Source organism: Mustela putorius, unplaced genomic scaffold, assembly GCF_011764305.1.
Source record: "Mustela putorius furo isolate JIRA1106 unplaced genomic scaffold, ASM1176430v1.1 tig00537227_pilon_pilon_pilon, whole genome shotgun sequence".
Lineage (NCBI taxonomy): Eukaryota > Metazoa > Chordata > Mammalia > Carnivora > Mustelidae > Mustela > Mustela putorius.
In genome coordinates this window covers 9,907,644-9,925,236 of record NW_025422368.1, presented here as the reverse complement: position 1 = coordinate 9,925,236, position 17,593 = coordinate 9,907,644, and the positions used below count along the sequence as shown (strand labels likewise).

Genomic DNA, 17,593 nt, shown 5'->3' with positions numbered 1-17,593 from the left:
ACTGGAGTAGAGTGGTCCCTAATCCAATATGACTGATGTGTACTCACAAAAGGGCGCGGGGATTTGGACATAGATATGCCCACAAGGAGGCCACCATGTGAATATGGAAATGATCATCTACAAACCAAGGAGAGAGGCCTGGAACAGCCCCTTCCCTAACCCTACCAATACCTTGCCATTGGCTTTCCAGTCTCCCGGACTGCGAGACAATAAATGTTGGTGGTTGAAGCCTCCCAGCTTGCAGAAGTTTGTTATAACAGCCCTCGCAAACCATATACCTCCCTTGGGGGTGCAGGGGCGTTGAGTGGATTCTGTGTGTAGTAAGATTGTTAATATATGGATGAATTGCAGCCCATGCAGCAGACTATGGCTTTATAGTATGAATATCTCCACTTTTTAGCTGAGCCAACTGCATTTCCCACCCTCCAGGGCAGTTATGTGTGGCCAGATCTCGGAGCTCTGGCCAACAAACTGTGATCAGATGTATCTTGTGGCCGCTTCCAGCAGCCTTCCCAGAAGCAGCTGGCAGCTTTTTTCTTTTTCTGTATCCCTTCTTCCTTCCTGGTGGCTGGAATGCAGACCTGCTGGTGGTATTTAAACCATGAGTGACACTGAGACTGAAAGCCGTGAAGGATGAAGAAGCAGAATAAAAGGAACATGGATGGTTAAAAGCTGTGTGGAACAGAATCTTCATCACACCAGCACCGAGTTGCCCTCACTTGGACTTTGACAGGAGAAAGAAACAGTCTTTTATCTGGTCTACACCACTGTTTGGGGAGGGAGGTTAACTATTACTTGCCATGGAATCTAATCTGAACTGATACAAGCATGCGAAGTGAAAACAGGTGGAAAACAGAACCCAAGGGAGGATGTTAGCCATGGAGGAAGGAAAATCAGATTAAGAAGGAAGAATCAAAGCGATATGAGGAAAACCAGGAGGAAATTATATCTGGAAAGCTAAAAAGAAGGGAGAAATAAAGCATTAGATATTACTGAACGGATACAAGGACCAGGAAATGTCTCCTGTCTTCTCCAACTTGGTGTGCATGAGAATCATTCTTAGTCTCACTAACATGCCCAATAAGATTCAGGAGGTCAGTGTGGAAGTTCTAAAATGTTGCCAGATGATGTTGGTGCCAATACTCCCGGTACACTTGGAAGGGCAAAGATTGAGGCCAGAGTGGTTCTCAAAGACAGTTCTTGAGGTGGCAACATCAGCATCACCAGGAACCTGTCAGAAGTGCACATTCTTGTCTGTACCCCAGACCCACTGAATTGAGGGGGGGCGCGGGGTCGGGGACAGAGGCGGGGCGGTGGCAGTCTGTTTTACCCATCAGGTGATTCTGATGTCTACTGAAGGTTGACAGCCACTAGTGAGAGCAGTAATAGTAATAACAATGACTCCCACAGACGTCGACCACCAGCTGTGGCCCAGCCCCGTAAACGCCTTTCTTACATCATCTTATTAGCTCCTCACAACGATCTATTTTATCAGTGAGGAAAATACGACTGAGAGGTTATGTACTTTGCCAAGGTCACACAACTCACAAAGGGTGGATCCAAGAAACCATGTCTGTCTGGCCCCCAGTCCTGTGTCAGCTGTCCTTCAGGGTCAGCAGTGTTATCACTAGAAATGATTTCAGCGAGTCTGAAGTCAAAAGCCACACTGCAGTGGCTTTGAAAGGGAGGGAGTGGAAAAGTTCTTTTCAAGAACTTCAACTTTGAAGGAGAAAAGAGAAGCCAAGTAAGAACTGGAAGGTAATGGAATGCATGTACTGTTTCTTGCTTGATTGTCTGTTTTTAAGAAGAGGAATGCTCAGAACTTAAAGAGGAAAAGAGAATCTCAAGTTTCAGGGATGTGTTAGAGATTGCAAAAGATCAAACCTGAGCACAATCGGGGAAGATGAATGAGGAAGGAAAGACAATTGATGGTGTCAGGAGTGCTCCGAGGAAATGGGATTTTTATCCAGCAAAGGGGAGAGGCTGAGGCAGAGCATAATCGTGAACTCTGAATATCTAGTGAGCTATTATATGGAGGGGGAACAAATCTTATGTTTATAGCTCTAGAGAGTGGACCAAGGGATGGAAGTTACATGGGACAGATTTCACCTTAAAATGAGAAAGAACTGTCTAATGATTTAAGTTATTTGGAAACAGAATGATTTGCCCTTTGAGATGGTGATTTTCTTACAGCTGAAAGCACTTAGGGAAAAGCTATTTGACATCCACAAGGCAAGGTGTATAAAGGATTATTCCCGTGAATTCACCAGGGGCTTTAACTATGCTAAAATTTTATGCTATGTCCCTGCACTGCCTGTTCCTTTAGTAAACCACTGAAGTATAGTTACTGCTTATGGTAAGGATTTTCTTTGTGTGTGTAGTTTATATCTTGAAGCCTTCTTGCTCTAATTTACAAGTGATGGAGATTACCTGCCTCTCTGACATTATTAAAATGTATTTGAAATAATCTAAGTCACCATTTAGACTTAAAATCTGTGCTTCTGAAGTCTCACTTTTTAAAATGGATCCTGTTTCTAAGCTTCCACTCATTTTTTTCTTTTCCTAGCTTTTTTTTTTTTTTTTCAAGATTTTGGTTTTTTTTTGAGAGAGAGAGAGGGCATGCACGCATAAGCAGGGGGAGTGGCAGAGGAAGAGGGAGAGGGAGAAGCAGGCTCGACACTGAACAGGGAGCCTGATGCGGGGCTGGATCAGAGGACCCTGGAATCATGACCTGAGCAGAAAGCAGACGCTTAACCTACTGAGTCACCCAGGCGTCCCTACCTGATTTTGACTATACAACTAGTGACTGGATTTTCTTATTACGCTAAGCTGGAGTCCATTCACAGATGTTGTTCAGACATTCAGCAGACATCACAGTGACGTAACGGATAGTCTCTTCTCCCATAAGATGTCATTATTTTCCAAAGAGAGAGAAATCATCTTTCAGTGAATTTATGAAAAGAAAACCCCCAAAATTCGCACATCTCAACAAATCCCAAATTTACCCTATGTAGGCTTCATCTGTTCTTTTCTCTCATAGCCTCAAGACCTCGGCGTAACCTGAGAACTTTCTGGTCTCTCCACTGTGGGCCACCAGGTCACTGGAAAGGAAGCCCCAATGAAAGCCCTCTGCCTTTCAAGAAAATGAGCACAACTCACCAGAGTAAGTGGTGGCTTGTTTGGCTCATTGGTGAAAGGGCAGAACACAAGCCATGGAGGAGTGCTGGGGAGCAACACCATCTGTTGCATCTGTTGTGCAGAACAGTTGGTCCAAGGACCATATTGTGGACTGCAACCAAGAGCTGGCATTTACAGAATTGCCCTTTCCTCTTGGGTTCAAATTCACTGCTGCAGCTAGTGCTTTGTGAAACTTAATTTAAATTTTTGCAAGGCGACTAGAACCTTCTCTCTCTTAGAGTCAACTGGAACACTTGGGCACCAACCCTTGTTCTTGGCTCATGAACTTGGAAAGATCACTTCTAAGGTTATAGTTAAGTTTTTAACGTGAATCACAATATGTGGGTATGCTTTTGAGCAGAATGTCTTTCTCTTTGCATATCTTTGTAATATTTTGTAGAATATGGTGATTAATCTATAAGTATATATATGCATATGTATATATGTTTGAGTGTATATACATATATACGAATACAACACATGTATGAAATTTTGGACATTGGCTTCTCAAGCTTCAGATTGAAAGTAACAATTTCACTTGACATACTGTCACATGATATTTGCATATACACATATTATTAGCTACATGTCAGAGAATGAAAAGAATATATACCAAGCAATTCCATTCTTTCATTGAAATAGCTTAAAGAGAAACATTTCACACGGCAATGTTAAACTGCTAATATTTGGGTCCTTCTCACTTATTTGAAGGTCAATAAAATTTACAAACAATGTAGCCCAGAAAGGCAGCATTCTAACATTCTAAGATGACCTTTGAAAATAATTTGCTGGTGGCACATACTATCATGTTTTAGTGTGTTTCAGAAACTGCTATACTTACTTTTTCTCACCTTTTAAAGTCCCAAATAATCCTCAAATGGGCCTTTTAAATTTTTTTGTAATACAATCATGACATTTTAGTTAAATTAGAAGAATTTTTAATAAGGTCATCATTCCTCAAAATATTTGGAAGAACTAGTTGGAAAACTGGTCTAAAAAGATTTCTTTCTGATTTAACTCCTGAGTTTTTCTGTGATCGGTTAGTAGATCTGTTCTATTTCTTATTCTGAGAGAAGGAAAGAGCCTTTTCAACCTCGTGCCTTTGGAAGCAGGGCTATTAACAGTGGACCACTAGGGGGTAGTAGGGAACCGGGAATCAGGAGCCATGGGTTTGGTTCTCAGCACTAGGCTTTCCACAGTTGTCCTGTACACCTTCCAAGCGTCGGTTTCCAAAGTAGAGCCACACGCCACAATTTTGGTATAGCTGTTGTTTTTGGAATGTGGTTAAGACCGTGACCCACTTGGAAGGTGTGATGTACAGGGCGACATGGGTTGGGAACCCAAGGGTAAGCCACCAAAGATCTGTTTGTGTAAGGGAAGCCTGAGGCTCCTGGGGACTCTCCATTCTAAAGCCCAGTGGCTTGGTCCATGTGCAGGAGAGGGTGGAGAATGTCGGGAAAGGAAGAGACTTTGAGTACAGCCAGGACTGTGTTGTTGGCGCAGCTCCCTAGCTTCTTCCTACACCTCATGTGGGGTATGATGTGGTCGATTGTTAGGGCAGCGCATGCAGATAAATATCAGACTGTTCATTTGTACGAAGACATTAGCATTCAAGGATCACAGGACACTATCTCTGTGATGACTGTATTCTCTCCCTTTGGAAGACCCTCGGGAAAAACCAAACAATAATCCAAAAGTTGTGGGGTGAGGACTGCTGAAGTTTTGTGGGTAGGGTGCATCTGTCTCCTGAGGTCTGTTAGCTAAAGCTGCCTTTCCATTCTTTTGGGCACACGTGGTCCACTGGTTTACCCAGCCTGGGAAAAGTGGTTCTATATTTTAGAAAGAGCTTGACTAAATCCCTGATTCCTCCTCTGAGTTAGGGTTGTGATTCTGTGCAGTCTCCGAGTGGGAACATCACCGAGTGGTAGAGAGTTCTAGCCCCGGAGCCAGGCCGCTGGGTTCCCGTGGCGCTGCTGGAGCTGACCCTGTGGGGCACAGCATTGCCTCTCTCTGAGACCCCGCCTTCTCCATCTCTAAAATAGGAGCAGTCGTGGCATCTCTTTTCCAAAATTGTTGTGAAGATTGCATGAGTTAATACATAAAGCTATTTGACAGGGTGCCTGACACATGATGAGCACTAACATTTTAGCTATTTGGAAAAATGCACTTGCCTCTTTTCTTTGCAATTTTTTTTTTTTTTTTTTTGGTGGCCTTAATGAGTCTAAGTAATGACTTAGTGTGCTCCCTAACAGGGCGGTATTGGAACATGGTCAGGAATTTAATATATGCATTTACACATGCTGATTAGTTAGTTCACAAGGACAGGTTTTTTTAGCAGAACTATTTTATATATACATGCTGATTAGTTCATGGGCCTAGCTAATATTTTTCACAGTAGTACTATTACTATTCTCATCATAATGAATCACAATTCTAAAATAAACCTTTTTTTTTTTCTTGTTAATGAGCATGTATTCCTTAGACACAAAGGAAATATCCATTCCTGGTTGAAGCCTTTTTCAACCAGAGTCATGGCCTTCAAAAGGAGACAACCTATTGATCACTTCCAGAGTTGTGCCATGGAGAAAAAGAAAAAAAAAAGGAAGCAGAGAAACGGAGCCTTGGGAACATGTTTTGCATGCGTTAGCTAAGTCCAATGTGAGCTTTCCACATTTGAGTGTCGAGATACGTTGTGCTGTCTTAGCCCATTCCAGCTGTAAGGTCAGAGTCAATGAAGAAAACAAATAGTTCCAAATTACTGGGTAAAAGTTTCAAAATAAAAATAGAGGACAACTTTAAACCACGTAAATGAAACATTTTTAGCCATTCTAAGTAGATGCAGTGGGATTTGCTTCTTTTGTGGTTGGTTTTAAATCATTTAATTCACGTAAAATATATTATCCCAGGCAACTTTTTAATCTCATCTTTTGAGGGTTTAAGACTTAATAAGCAGCAAGCTAAAAATGTAGTTAAATGTGTAAATCATTTGTACAAATAATCGATAATAGGATTTATTAGAGAATATAATAACCAGTGTAACATTTAATCTTGAGTAAATGAATAATTTGTGAAGTACTTCATGACTTTTCAGGAAATTTATAATCGCATGGTTAGATTTGTGCTTTAGGTAATTTCAGAATATAGATTTGTGCTTTGGGTAATTTCAGAATATAAAATAATAAAAATATTATAGGATGAATTCTTGAAATTTGGGATAAAAAGAGCATGATTGATGTTATGAAATCATTGTTTTAATTACACTTTCCTTAGCTGTTGGATTATATCCACGGCCTTTTAATGTCAGTTTCTGTGATTTAAAAAATCCCCTTCACATTCATCTCCGTTTCTAGCACCACTTCCCTGCTGGCTCACTTTTCAGAATTGTACATGCATACCATGAGGAATAGCAGGGGCAGGTCAACAGACACCAACATTAACAACAAAACCAAAAGTCAGCATTTCCTGTTTATAGTTCTCAAACAAAGGTTGTATTTATGACTTGGTATAAGAACTGTACCCTGGCAAGTAATAAGAATGGGCCCAAGTTCTCAGAGAGAGATGGCCATTGAGAACCCAGAGACAATGCCCAGGGTGACAGTGTCTTCAGTGGGTCCCCAGGGACCATGGATGGCTTGGTTCTCAGCTGAGTAAAAACTCAATTCAGTCCATGTATCTGGATAATCAGCCTCTTGGAGACTCACATTAACCGAATCATCTCTGGTCGATGCATAAATCAGAATCCCAATTAATTAAGTTGCAGTTAAAAATACGTACTCTTTCCTGTTACCATAATATCTGAGCTGGCCAGGGATGGTGTGCCATTTTGCTCCCTACTGTGACCAAGGTGCCTAACACAGTATTTTGCAAATAACAGCCATTCAGTAGGTATTAACTAAATTTAAAGGACAAAGAGGGACACAGAGAGAGAGAGAGAGAGAGAGAGAGACCCAGGAAAGGATACAGCCAAGTAAAATGTCATCCAAATCTTAAAAGCTTAGTGTTCCAGCCCACTCCTCAGGCAACATAGGTGTGTGATACACTAGTTAATGCTTGTTCATACTAGTTCTTCAGATTCCATTGTTTTCGCTTGAGGGGAAAAAAAAAAGAATTGAATTCTTTCAACCTCTTTGATTTTCAGCCTTTTTCATTCTCTTTATAATTCAGTCTTTCTGTAGAGAGATTACCTTATAACTCGTAAAATGTTAACTTTTCCAGGTAAACTTTTCCAGCCCTACCTCTCAGGGACTCAACAATGGTCAGCTTGCTTGAACATCCCAAACCTCCCCAGACACACGTTAGTGGACAGTCTCTTTGTTCTTTGAGAGACAGTCCTCCAAAATGGGGATCCCCTTCCTCACCTTTATGTACCATCTACTTAGAATATCCGAAAGAAGAGTGCTTCTTTATTAGAAAATATATTTCAACACCTCTCCCCACCCCACCCGCAAAAGGTAATGGCAATTCCCTGTCAGTACCCACCTGCCCACCCCCAGCAACACAAACACAAAAGAAAACGAAACTTCTATCCAATTTGTAAATTCCTATACTTGAAACTGATTGCTACTTGGTACTTCAGAATTATGCGTATGTATTGACAATACAGATTTCATCTTCTCTGACATTTTGGGGCCCCGGTTTATGCAACAGTTTTCTATGTTAAAAAGTTAAATAATAATTCCCTCATTCTAATTCTTGGCCCAAATCAGATGTCTGCATGTGTCAAAGAAAGAATTGCTGAGCTGACAGCTCGCCACGTCCATGGCTGATCAATTACCTGAATTACCTGCAAAGCTCTGAATCCTGCTTAGAAAACATGCAGGAAGCCTAGGACCAGACATGATGCCAAGGAGTGCTGTGAGCCTTCTCCTGTCCTGGGTCACAGCCTCAAATACAACACTGAGCTGGGAGGGATCATGTCCAGAATTCAGACTTCCTCTCTCAGCCTTCTTTCCCAGCAAATGTCTAGGGAAATTTTCCCTGTTAAGGCTATTCCTATTATCTTCATTATTCATGCTCAAAATAATAAAGATAATGTTGAGAATTACAGTCATTGTGATGATGCTAATAATAGACTAATATTAATCAAAAGTCTCTTCCGGCCAAGTCTCTTCCTAGTATTTCACAGATATTGTCTCATTTCGTCTTCAGAACAACTCTATGAGGTTTTATCTTTTTCATTATTCAGATGAAGAAATTGAGGTCTAGAAGATTAAAAAAAAATCACTTAAGATTAAGCAATCATGCAGCAGTTAAATGGCATAACCAGTACTGGACCTCTGGACTGTTTGACACCTCTTTTTTCTTTTTCTTTTTAAGATTTTATTTATTTGTTTGAGAGAGAGTGTGTGAGAGAGATGGCAGCAGCAGGGGGAGCTGCAGAGAGAGAGGGAGAAGCACGTTCCCCAGTAAGCAGAGACCCCAGGACCCTGGGATCATGACCTGAGCTGAAGGCCGAAGCTTAACCAACTGAGCCACCCAGGCGTCCCATGTGTGACTCCTCATTTCTTAACGAGTACTTTTGGCCTCTCCCATCTTAAATCCCAGTAGAGAAATTAGTTGCATGACACATGTCAACAAGAGAATCTCAGTTTTCTTTTTTTTTTTTTTAATGTTCAGTTAGCCAACGTATTATACACCATTAGTTTAATGTCATGTTCAATGATTCATTGGTTTTGTATAATACCCAGTGCTCATCACCACAAGTGCTCTCCTTAATACCCATCACCCAGTTACCCCTCTCCCCACCCCCTTCCCTTCTGAAACCCTCAGTTTGTTTCCCAGAGTCCAGAGTCTCTCATGGTGTGTCTCCCTCTCTGATTTCCTCCCATTCAGTTTCCCCTCCCTTCTCCTATGGTCCTCCGTGCTATTTCTTATGTTCCACATATGGAACTGGAGGGGATTTTGCTAAGTGAAATAAGTCAAGCAAAGAAAAAGAATCTCAAATTAAAATCTCATTAGACTTCTTTTTACATTTACCTTTTGGTCAATTTTGACTTTTGGGGTAGGGGGTACAAATGTGGATAGCTAGCCCTCTAGTTTCACCTACCTTTACGCTCTGCAAACTTTTTATCACTTTGGGATTTATGTCACGCCCTGTCAGAAGGGAAGGATGGAGACAAAGAGGTAGAAGATAGAACAGTTAATTGTGTTACCATAACAGCTTTGGGTACAGCTGAGAGACTTTGAAACTAATGTATAAAATTAAGCTTTGGGATTATCCACTTCTTTAGTACTTCATTCATCTGGATATAATGAGATGAGTCAGCCAGTAGCCAAATCCCACTTACAATTGTGATGTAAGTATTAGGAGGAAAAGCTTCATATATTATACTTCTGCCATTGTTGCCCTAAGAACATTTGCTGTATGTTTTCTTTGTATAGGTGGAATTCTGTAAATGTAACTTATGAATAACATTTAAACACTCTGAAACCATAATGTTTCAATTTCCTAGCATTGACCCAGCTCTTGACATGTTTATAAAAGCAAGCTAATGGGCACCTGGGTGGCTCAGTGGATTAAGCCTCTGCCTTCAGCTCAGGTCATGATCTTGGGGTCCTGGGATGGAGCCCGGCATTGGGCTCTCTGCTCATCAGGGAGCCTGCTTTCCTTTCTTTCTGCCTGCCTCTCTGCCTACTTGTGATCTCTCTCTGTGTCAAATAAATAAATAAAATCTTTAAAAAAAAAAAAAGCAAGCTAATGCATCAATTGCTTTTATATTTATTTTGTCCAATTATTTTGCTTTTCTATGATTTTTTTTAGAAATTAGGAATATTAATAGCAGAACAGTATACAGACAAATGAAAGTCTATCCTACCTTTAATGGCATCTAGAGAAGACAACCACAGTTTCCCTCGATATTCCTTTCCAGAGTTTCTCAGTGTTCATTGAAGGAATTACTCTCTAACATCCAAATCTTATTCCTGTGTGTGAGTTGCATTTCCTACTGCTCCATCCCCATGGAGATGGACAATAGTCTGTCCCAGGAACAGGCAAGGGTTAACTTACATGCTATGAAAAGTTCTGAGTTTTATATATATGGAGAAGACCCAGGAATTAAATTTTAATAGGCCTCCAGATTTGGGCAGCAATCAAAAGATTTTCTCTATAGCAACAATTACACACACCACTGATCTGAGATCAAATATTTATGTCTTCCCCTACATGCTATAGGACTAGCATTTTGCTAGTTACTGTTATTACCAGGGCAATTCAATAGAGGGCAAAAGAAACTAAAGATGTCATTTCACAGTGGAAACTGTAAGAGAAAGCAATAACAAGCCTGGAAAAGATTAAGCACAATTGGAAATGAGTCTAAACTGAAATAAAATACTGTATTTGAGTAGATTTTTTTTTTTTAGGGCTGTAATTTTAACTTCTACTAAAGGACTGTCATTTCGCCTATCACTGAAACACACACAAAAGAAGACAAAGAAGTTGGATGTTAGCAGGAAACAACAGCTCTTCCCCATTTCCTAAAAAGTTCTTTCTTTTGTAGTACTATATTGTTTGAAGAAGAAGACTCTCCCATTATGCCTTAGGGAAAATGTAGCCATTTTGAAAAATGAAACATAAATTATACTTTCCTTTGGAAAAAACTTTGTGTCCTTTGGCATTGGTAACACAGAAAGCAGTAACAGAGTCAATTCTACCCATGCAGGACCCCATCAAACAATACCAATGTCTCCTTCGCCTTCACAGACTTGAGCTTTCTTCACATTGCCATCATTATCGCCACCACCATGATCACCACATGACCGACGGCTCTCATGTTTTATCCTTAGGGGTGCAGTGTGGCCATAAATTCCCCCAAACCAGGTACTTTCCAGGTACCATGACAGAGCTGCCCTTGAAGCATTTATGATTTAAGAACTTACATTAAAGTATTACACTGCTATTCTTTCATGACTTTATTTCTTTTCTGTTCACATTTCTGGTGATTTTATTTGGTTCCAGGGAGGCTGTGAAATTCTGTACTTTCTTCCCATTTGGCTCCAAGTGTAGAACCCAGTGGGCTTCCCTAGGACCTCTTGAGTCTCCTCTGGGGCCTCTAAACTGGGAATGGTTCCAATGAGGATACAGGCTCTGGGCAAAGTGCTTGTATGATCCAGATGGCCAGACAAGACCAGAGACAAGAGAAGATCATTAGTAATAGAAGGAAGTTCTACTTTTTTCTATTCCACAAGTAGTGGAATAACGTGCCTGGCCAGAGTTCAGGAGGAGAGAACACTAGGTCTACTGGAGTTGAGAGATTCCATGTGGCCAAAACTAAAGGAAAGTGGCTCTCCAAATGAGGGGACTATCCAATGTGAAGACCCGGAGAATGGAAGGGGTGGGGATGGTCATGGGGCAGTAAATACCTCTCTCACCTCTAATACGGTGTTTATGAAGGCAAGAAGCAGGAGATAGGATTGAAGAAGGAGCTTGTGATAGGCCTGAGTGAATGGCAGGCTTAGAGATTTGAACTTTATCCTCCACTCATGTTGGAGTTGAAGATTTCTAGAAAAGGGAAGTGACTGAAGGAAGGGGATATTTTAAGAAGATTCGTGTGGGAGCAAAGTGCAGGACAGGTGCGAGAGGAATGGAAATTCCCTCCCTAAAACAAGAAGACACATTCGGAATTCCTACTAAATGCCAGGCACCATTCATTCATTAGCAGACATTTATTGTTCATTATGTGCTAGGCACCATTCTGGGCCCCAGGAATATAGCTATTAACAAAGGTGGGTCCGGGGTTTTGTGGGGCCCGAAGTTTAAACAATTTAAGGAGACTTCTCTAAGAAAAAGAATGCCAAATTACAAATACAAAATTATATATAGGGCTTGTGAAGAGGTACACGCAAATGAGGGTCGCTGAGAATAAGCTTCATGAGCCTCATGGTAAATCTCTACCTGATGAGGAAGACAAGGGACCCTCCCCCTTGAAGCTTATATTCTAGAGGAAGCAGGGACGAAAGATAGACAATAAGCTAGTAGACAAAGGAGATTTTTTTCAGAGAGTGATATTTACCTCCAAGCAAATAAATGTCTTGATAAAGAGAAGGTGTGGGGAAGGGAGAATGGGGAGAGAGCAGCTTCTGAGGGGCTATCTGAGAAGGTGGTTGGCATTCCAGGCTGAGGGTCTGTCCAGGGGACGCACTAAGGCAGCGTGGCTGAGGAACAGACACAAGCCAGGATGGCAGAACAGAGTGACTAGAACAGAACATGAGGACAGGGTAGGCAAGAGCCTGGTCCTTTAGAACCTTGGGAACCTTGTAGGCACCTCTGAGGAGGAGCTGGATTTAATTGTACTTCAGTTACCTGTTACTAGGTACCAAACATGTCAAAACTGAGTGCTTTAAAACAATAACCATTTGACTGTCTCACGATTCTGGGAGCTGACTGGGCTCAGCTGGCCAGTTTATCTCACAAGATGTCCCCTCAGGCTGCAGAGCTGGACGAGGCTGGGACAGTCTCAAGGCGACCCACTCGTGTGTCCAGTGCCTAGGCAGAGACGACTAGACCATTGGACTCAGCTGGACACGGACACACCTGGGCCTCTCCCTCTCTCTCCTTGTCTCTCTTCTCCCTCTGCTTGGTTTCAGGCTCTCTCCCATGAGATCTCACCCACAAGATAAGTAGATCACTTATATGGGAGCTCAGGGCTTCTGCAAGTACTAAAGCAAAAGCTGCCTAGACGTTTCGAAGCCTCAGCTCAGAGCTGGCTGCCTTTGTCACATGTGCTGCCTTCTGCTGACTGACGGGAGTGATGGCGCTCACCTTCAGCGAGGGTGTAAATACTGGGAGACGTGGCTCATTGGAGACCAGCTAGCACATAAACCATTTACTTTCTAAAAAGTAAATCTGGGGGTGCCTGGCTGGCTCAGTCGGTTAAGTGTCTGACTCTTGGTTTCAGCTCAGGTCATGATCTTGGGTTCCTGAGATGGAGCGCTTTCACTGGGCTCCGCACGCAGCAGGGTGTCTGCTTCTCTCTCTCTCTCTCCCTCCACCCTTCCCCTGGTGCGCATGCTCTATCTTTCTCTCACTAAAATAAATGAATAAATCTTTAAAAAGTAAATAAATAAAAGACCGTGCTGGCTGTGAAGAATGTACTGTAGTAAAACAAGATTGGAAGCAGAGAGGCCAGTGGGGAGGAATGTCCTGGTAAGAGGGTGGGGTTTCCCGGACTATGGCGTAGCTGTGGGTACATGGAGAGAAGTACATGGATTTGGGGATGAGGTGAAAAAGGTATGTTTGTCCAGTAGTTAGAGAAGCACGTCTGTCTGCCATTTGTTGAAATAAAGAGAAGAGTCAAGTATTAGGATGTTTTATCATCAGGGAACTATTGAGGATTTTTCAGGTGAGGAACTGGTAGAATGAAAGTGGGGTTTAGAAACAATTTGTGGGGAAGCAGAGGAAAAAATGGATTCAGCTAGAAGCAGAGTGCAGGAGAGGGAAAGAAACCAAGCTTTTTGGAGACAAGTTAACAAGTTCATTCTTCCTGGGGTCCAAGGATTAGATAGCAAACCCTAAACCGCCGTGATGGCCAATAAAGTGGAAAGGAGGAGAAGCGATAGTATTGTGAAGGCAGAGCTGACAGTCCTTCATGACTGCTTTGATACGGGGACTAGGAAAAGTCAGTGATGGGTGCATCAGTCAAGATCAATTCACCCAGCTTCCAAGCCAGGACAAGGGAGATGGCCAGTACCACGGACAGAACTAGGAAGGTTGGGAGAAGGAGCTGGCTTTGGGGGAAAAGGTCAGGTGTTCACGGTCACAACTGTTGCTTCGGGTAGGGCCATCCACAGAGAATGCTCAGTTGGAGACGCTTGGGAAATACAAGGCTGGACCTCAGGAGGAGTGAAGTCAGAGAAGCTGACCCCTCTGAATATGGGTAGATGTGCTGGTTGACTCCGTGGGAGAGAAAAGCCCTTACCGACTGGGCTACTGGAGTGAAAGATCAGAGGGGTCAAGGACAAAATTGTTTTAAAACTCAGATCTGGAAAAATGAGAGCTTCAAATAGAAAGGGAGCCGTCAGTAGTATCAAAGGCTACAAAGAGCCCTAGGATGGTATAAACACTGGCTTTGGCAATTAGGAGATCATTAGCAAGTTTTCAAAAAAGCATTTTGGATCAAAGATCAAGGAGACAGAATGTCAGGGACTCAGAAAAACTGAAAGAAGGGGAAAGGGTTTGTGGTCCAGACAACTACCTTCCAGTTAGTGATCAGTGGGTGTGGGGTGGGGGTGGGGGAGAAGAGGGCACGTTTTATAGCAAGAAGCTTAAGGAGACCGAGGGTGTTGAGCTACGCACTAGCCCTTTGTATCACTGCAGGAAAGAACTGCATTTACTTATAAAAACGAAAGAAATGAAAACAAAGCTTTTCACGTCAGAGAAACAGTAGTTTCAGATGGATGTGGCATTTGTTTGGCTCTGAATTTAAAAAGACACCCTAACATGTAGTTTTTAGGACCTCTGTTTATAGGGGCAATGAGGGAAAAGCAACCTCAGAGAGGGGGAGAAAGGCATTTCACTCAGTCTTCCTGTTTAATTCTTACCACATTAGCCAACCTTAATGAAACCTATAGTGGGCTGCACTTTACTACCTTAAAAATATCATGTCTTACAAATCTGGCAAGGAGATGACAGGTTTGGTGTTTGTTTTTTGTTTTGTTTTGTTTTGTTTTCAAGTGGCTGAATTATTTCCCTCTGTTTTGTAACCCATTTAACTAGTTCACATGAATCACAAGGCCAGGCTACTAGAAGCTTGACATACTTCCAAGAAAATGGTGGGGGGGCTGGAGGTGGGGAATATTAGTATCTATAGGAAGAAAAGTTAAAACACACACACACACACACATACCATGTTTCTAAGAAGTTGACACATAATTCCAATTGCTTGATCCTAAACCATAACAACAAAACATCATTATCATTATTATTGTTATTGTTATTCTGCACTGAAGACAAATGGAAGAGCCAGAGTTCTCAAGCTCTTATATCTAAGAGACAGTAATTAAATTCAAGCAAACCTAAGTTTGATTTTCCGCTTCATCACTTACTTACTGTGCCAGAGGCTATAGACTGCTCTAAGTGCTCATCCTCAACTTCTGTTTTGTAAGAGAGCAAAGAGAGTAAGAGTGGGACACAGGGCTAGCTGCCCTGCCATAGGCTACATTTCTTAGCCTCGCCTGCACCTAGGGATGGCCATGTGTCTAAGTTTCAGGTCAGTAGAGTGTGAGCAAGAAGGATTTTCACAGGTTCTGGGTCTGCTTCTTCAGGGCAAAGCTAGTTGCCCTAAATATCCTTTTTCCTTCCTGTATGCTGGACACACAGGAATAAGGTGGTGACCACATGCTATTCCTTATGTCTTTCTCTGTTTGACTTATTTCATTTAGCATGCTCTCCTCCAGTTCCATCTGTGTTGATTCATGGAGAACATTAGGAGACGGAAGAGAAAAATGAAGGAGGGCATGGGGAATCAAGGGGAGACGAACCATGAGAGACTATAGTCTCAGAGAAATGGAGGGTTTTAGAGGGGAGGGGGCTTGAGGGAATGAGTGAGCCCCGTGGCGGGTATTAAGGAGGGCATGGATTGCACAGAGCACTGGGTGTTATATGCAAACAATGAATCATGGGACACTACATCAAAAACTAATGATGTACTGTATGGTGACATAACATAAAAAAATTATAAACAACAACAACAACAAAACAAGGTGGTGACTGAGCTTTTGCCATGCCGGAGACGGCAGTAGCTACATAAAGGGAACCTGGGTCTCAAAACGATCTCATGGAGTATCGCTGCTCTGACAATCTGGAATGCTCACACTGGGGCTGTTAAGATATAAACATTAACTTAATTAATTAAGCCATTATACTTTCTGGTCTCTTTATTACAGAAGCTCAGACTATCAACTCAAAAATTCATTTGTTAAGAGTCCTTGGTGTTCAACCCCTCCGGATCTCAGTTTCTTCTTCTATAAACTGGGGATAATGCCTTCCTCACATCTGTTGTGAAGATTACTGAGAAAAATGCATGGTGACAGGGGCATGGGGGGGGTGCCCAGAGCCTGACAGATGACTGGTAGATGATAAATATTTGGGGTGTCCCCTTCGATCATGGAGGAACATGAACTTCATATACCTTTTCAATATATATAGAAAATAGGGACACCTGAGTGGCTCAGGTCATAATCCCCAGGGTCCTGGGATCAAGACCCAGTCTGGCTTCCTGCTCAGTGGGGGGCCTGCTTCTTCCTCTCCTCCGCACTCAAGTGCTATCTCTGTCGCTATCTCTTTCAAATAAGTAAATAAAATCTTAAAAAAAAAAATAAGAATGTAGAAAATAAAGAGACTGAGTGTCAAGCATGATTTGCACTGCATGGGCAACACTGGGAAACCCACCATAAGTTTGAAATATCTACACAAAAAATGCATTTAGTACACCCCACCTACAAAACACCATAGTGTAGCCTAGCCTACCTTCAGTGTGCTCGGAACAATTACTTTGGTAAAATCTCCTAACACAAAACTTGTTTTATCATAAAGTGTTGCATAATCCCCCATAACTTACTGAATACTGTACTGAAAGTGAAAGATGGAATGGTCCTCGGGGTAAGTAAGCTTGTCAGCATATGGGCTGTTTACCCACCGATCCCGTGGCCGGGAGGGAGCTACAGCTCGCTTCCACCACCCAGCAACACGAGAGAGCATCAAACCACCTATCGCTAGCCTGGGAAAAGATCAAAATTCAAAATTTGAGGTACAGTTTCTGCTGAATATGTATCACTCTTGCAGCGTCATCAAGTCAAAAAATCATAAGTCAAACCACCGTAAGTCAGGGACTGCCTGTAGATAAAAGGCACTCACCACAGACCTGTACCCCTGGGGATAAAAATATATGTTTATAAAAAATAAAAAATTTAAAAAAAAAAGGCACTCACATTTCTGTCAGATTATAAACTTCTTAAGGACCGGTTTGGAGACTTGTTTCCACTGTATCGCAACTGCACACACATAGGGAGACTAACAGTTGTCGAGTGAGGAGAACATTGCTATAAAATGTGAGTTAGCTCTTTTTATCTCCATCACTTCCTTCCCTCCCCATGATCCTGCCCAAGGAAAGAGGAAGCTGGCAGACAGAGAAAAGCCAGTTGTCCGAGGTGATGTGGTTTATAAGGAGCAGACTTGAGATGTGAGCCAAATCCAGGCCTTCCTGGACCCACGTTTGGAGGTCGTCTCACCCTGAACCTAGATAGATGCTCTTTCTTGAGAGCAGACTTGGAGACAAGTAAGATATCTGTACACCAAGGGATGGAGAAAAACGATCTGAGGGAAATAGGGGAAGTTAGAGGGAACGTTTTTATATTTTAAAATTGGGCTCTGTTCTGCACAGCCCTACAGTTGTGGTAACCTTCCCTCCTTGCTTCACAGAGG

At 42.2% G+C, this 17,593-nt stretch overlaps 1 long non-coding RNA gene across 1 annotated transcript in view; it reads right to left on the bottom strand.

Annotated features, from left to right (window-relative positions):
• LOC101674855 overlaps positions 1-17,182 on the bottom strand; it is a 56,098-nt gene extending 38,916 nt beyond the window's left edge. Inside the window, exon 1 of the long non-coding RNA XR_001181696.2 lies at positions 17,101-17,182. This is a non-coding gene — a long non-coding RNA (uncharacterized LOC101674855). The remainder of the gene's footprint in view (positions 1-17,100) is intronic.
• Positions 17,183-17,593: the final 411 nt, after the last annotated feature.